This window comes from Triticum dicoccoides, chromosome 1A, assembly GCF_002162155.2.
Source record: "Triticum dicoccoides isolate Atlit2015 ecotype Zavitan chromosome 1A, WEW_v2.0, whole genome shotgun sequence".
NCBI classification, from domain to species: Eukaryota; Viridiplantae; Streptophyta; class Magnoliopsida; order Poales; family Poaceae; genus Triticum; species Triticum dicoccoides.
Window position 1 is genome coordinate 180,024,220 of NC_041380.1, and position 4,947 is coordinate 180,029,166.

Consider the following 4,947-nt stretch of genomic DNA (forward strand, 5'->3'; position numbering starts at 1 on the left):
GTCATTTCAGCGTCTAACAGATCATCACTTTTGTCTAACAGTTTTTGAATATGTTCCATAGCTTTCTGTTGTTCAGTTGCAATTTTAGCAAGTGTTTTGTAGCTGGGTTTGGAACCACAATCAGAGTCATCTTCACTAGATGTTTGATAGTGAGTAGTGCGTGTGTTTACCTTGGCACCGCGTGCCATGAAGCAGTAGGTAGGAGCGGAGTAGTCCTTGTCATTTGCATCGGTGTCGGTGATGAAGTCATTGTCTTCAGTGTTGAAGATGGACTTGGCAACGTATGCTGTAGCCAGACTCGCAACGCCAGAATCGGACTCCTCCCCAGACTCCACCTCCGCCTCCTCAGAAGCGGACTCCTCCTATGAATCCATTTCCTTGCCAACAAACGCACGTGCCTTGCCAGATGAGCTCTTCTTGTGTGATGAAGACTTTGAGGAAGACTTGGAAGAAGACTTTGAGTATTTCTTCTTCTTGTTGTCATCAGAGTCATACTCCTTGCTCTTCTTCTTCTTCTTGTTCTCATTGTCCCACTGCGGACACTCAGAGATGTAGTGGCCAGGTTTCTTGCACTTGTGGCATATTCTCTTCTTGTAGTCATGAGCAGAAACTTCATCATTCCTTGAGCTTGATCATGAAGACTTTCTGAAGCCTTTCTTTTTGGTGAATTTTTGGAACTTCTTCACAAGCATGGCAAGCTCCTTTCCAATGTCTTCAAGATCATCAGAACTGATGTCAGATTCTTCTTCAGATGAGGAGACAGTTTTTGCCTTCAAGGCACGAGTTCGCCCATAGTTGGGACCGTAGATGTCTTTTTTCTCAGAAAGCTGAAACTCGTGTGTGTTGAGCCTCTCAAGTATGTCAGACAGATCGAGTGTCTTGAAGTCAGGACGTTCTTGAATCATCAGGGCTAGGGTGTCAAACGAGCTGTCAAGTGATCTCAAGAGTGTCTTGACGACTTCATGCTTGGTGATCTCAGTGGCGCCGAGAGCTTGAAGCTCATTTGTGATGTCAGTGAGTCGATCAAACGTGAGGTGGACATTCTCATTGTCATTTCTCTTGAAGCGGTTGAAGAGGTTGCGAAGGACACTGATTCTCTGATCTTTCTGGGTTGAGACGCCTTCATTGACCTTGGAGAGCCAGTCCTAGACTAGCTTAGATGTTTCCAAAGCACTCACGCGGCTATACTGTCCTTTGGTCAAATGACCACAGATGATGTTCTTGGCAGTGGAGTCCAGTTGAACGAACTTCTTGACATCAGCAGCGGTGACACCTTCACCAGCCTTAGGAACGCCATTCTTGACGACATACCATAGGTCAACATCAATGGCTTCAAGATGCATGCGCATCTTATTCTTCCAGTAGGGATATTCAGTTCCATCGAAGACGGGGCATGCAGCGGAGACTTTAATTATCCCTGCAGTCGACATAGCTAAAACTCCAGGTGGTTAAACCGAATCACACAGAACAAGGGAGTACCTTGCTCTGATATCAATTGAAAGTGCTAGTGATCGACTAGAGGGGGGGTGAATAGGCGATTTTTATGAAAGTCTTCAAAACATGGAAGTTTCGAAGACAAACGATAGAAATAAACCTATTACCATGCAGCGGAAGGTAGACTACACTAGGCAAACCATAGTCAAGTATTCAATAAAGTGAAAGCACAATGACTAATAGCAGCTAGGCAGTAAAGATCAGGTAGGAAGATATTGTGAAGCCAATCAGAACAAGCAGTCACTCAGTGAAGACAAAAGATAATGCAATCATACAATGACTTCACAAGGACCAACAGTAAGTAAAGGGAAGGGAAGGATGAAACCAGTGACTCGTTGAAGACAATGATTTGTTGGACCAGTTCCAGTTGCTGTGACAACTGTACGTCTGGTTAGGGCGGCTAGGTATTTAAACCTGAGGACACACAGTCCCGAACACCCAGTCCTGAACACGCAGCTCAGGACACTCAGTCCTCACCGTATTCCCCTTGAGCTAAGGTCACACAGACCTCGCCCAATCACTCTGGCAAGTCTTCAAGGTAGACTTCCAAACCTTCACAGACTTTGTTCACCGGCGATCCACAATGACTCTTGGATGCTCAGAACGCGACGCCTAACCGGCTGGAGGATACATAGTCCTCAAGTGTAATAAGTCTTCAGATCACACAGACAGGAAGACTTAAGTGATGCCTAACACTCTTTGGCTCTGGGTGTTTAGGGCTTTATCCTCGCAAGGAATTCTCTCTCAAAGGCTTCGAGGTGGGTTGCTCTCAAACGACAAAAGCCGTACTCTAACTTTGAGCATCCAACCGTTTATGGTTGTAGGGGGTGGGCTATTTATAGCCACTGGGCAACCCGACCTGGTTTGTCCGAAATGACCCTTGTGTTGGGGAACGTTGCAGAAAACAAAATTTTCCTACGGTTTCACCAAGATCCATCTAGGAGTTCATCTAGCAACGAGTGATTAGATGCATCTATGTACCTTGTAGATCGTGAGCGGAAGCATTCAAAGAACGGGGATGAGGGAGTCGTACTCGACGTGATTCGAATCACCGAAGATCCTAGCACCGAACGGACGGCACCTCCGCGTCCAACACACGTACGAAACAGCCACGTTTCCTCCTTGTTGATCCAGCAAGGGGGAGGAGAGGTTGAGGGAGATGGCTCCAGCAGCAGCACGACGGCGTGGTGATGATGGAGCTGCAGTACTCCGGCAGGGCTTCGCTAAGCACTATGGAGGAGGATGTGTTGGAGAGGGAGAGGGAGGCACCAAAGGCAAAAGGTAAGAAGTCCTCCATCTCCCCCACTATATATAGGAGGGCCAAGGGGGGGGGGCGCCGGCCCTAGGAGATCTAATCTCCTAGGGGGGTGCGGCCAAGGGGAGGAATCCCTCCTCCCCAAGGCACCTAGGAGGTGCCTTCCCCTCCTAGGACTCTTCCCTCCTTGAAACCCTAGGCGCATGGGCCTCTTGGGGCTGGTGCCCTTGGCCCATGTAGGCCAAGGCGCACCCCCTACAGCCCATGTGGCCCCCCCGCACAGGTGGCCCCACCCGGTGGACCCCCGGGACCCTTCCGGTGGTCCCGGTACAATACCGGTGACCCCGAAACTTGTCCCGATGCCCGAAATAGCACTTCCTATATATAATTCTTTACCTCCGGACCATTCCTAAACTCCTCGTGACATCCGGGATCTCATCCGGGACTCCGAACAACATTCGGGTTACTGCATATACATATCCCTACAACCCTAGCGTCACCGAACCTTAAGTGTGTAGACCCTACGAGTTCTGGAGACATGTAGACATGACCGAGACGACTCTCCGGCCAATAACCAACAGCGGGATCTGGATACCCATGTTGGCTCCCACATGCTCCTCGATGATCTCATCGGATGAACCATGATGTCGAGGATTCAAGCAACCCCGCATACAATTCCCTTTGTCAATCGGTATGTTACTTGCCCGAGATCCGATCGTCGGTATCCCAATACCTCGTTCAATCTAGTTACCGGCAAGTCACTTTACTCGTACCGTAATGCATGATCCCGTGACCAGACACTTGGTCACTTTGAGCTCATTATGATGATGCATTACCGAGTGGGCCCAGTGATACCTCTCCGTCATATGGAGTGACAAATCCCAGTCTTGATCCGTGTCAACCCAACAGTCACTTTCGGAGATACCCGTAGTATACCTTTATAGTCACCCAGTTACGCTGTGACGTTTGGTACACCCAAAGCACTCCTACGGTATCCGGGAGTTACACGATCTCATGGTCTAAGGAAAATATACTTGACATTGGAAAACTCTAGCAAACGAACTATACGATCTTGTGCTATGTTTAGGATTGGGTCTTGTCCATCACATCATTCTCCTAATGATGTGATCCCGTTATCAATGACATCCAATGTCCATAGTCAGGAAACCATGACTATCTGTTGATCAACGAGCTAGTCAACTAGAGGCTTACTAGGGACATGTTGGTGTCTATTATTCACACATGTATTACGATTTCCAGATAACACAATTATAGCATGAATAAAGACAATTATCATGAACAAGGAAATATAATAATAATGCTTTTATTATTGCCTCTAGGGCATATTTCCAACACCTTGGTCACTAAGGAACTGACACGTGTTCCAACGGTCAGATTTCAAACACACACGACAACTTTACTTGGACTACAAGCAAAGCTGACTTATCCAACTCTGGACAAGATTTGCTCTCATAGTCTTCACTCGAAGACATAGGATTTTGGTTAAGCATCACTTCAGTCATTCTGACTGGTTCTCTTGGACCCCACTTAATAGTACGGTGGTTCCTATGACTTAACAAAGAAAAACACAGAACGACGAACCTGCTAAGTCTTCGCGCTCCATAGTCTTCGATGTCTTCTCTTATCATAGTCTTCAATGTGAATGTCTTCACATACCACCTGTGACTTCAATGTCTTCATACATTTTTAGGGGTCATCTCTGGTAGGAAAACCGAATCAATGAGGGACTTCTACATGTGTTATCCTGCAATTCTCACAAACACATTAGTCCCTCAACTAGGTTTGTCGTCAATACTCCAAAACCAACTAGGGGTGGTACTAGATGCACTTACAGTAGTCGTACGTCTTAACAATCCGATGGATCCTAGTACCGAAAGTACGACACCTCCGCGATTTGCACACGTTCAGCTCGATGACGCCCCACGAACTCTTGATCCAGCTGAATGTCGAGAGAGAGCTTTGTCAGCACGACGACATGATGACGGTGATGATGAAGTTACCGGCGCATGACTTCGCCTAAGCACTACAACGATATGACCGAGGTGGATTATGATGGAGGGGGCACCGCACACGGCTAAGACAGTTGTCTGTTGTGTATTCTAGGGTGCCCCTGCCCCCGTATATAAAGGAGCAAGGGGAGGCCGACCGGCCCTAGGGCGCGCCAAGGAGGGGAGGAA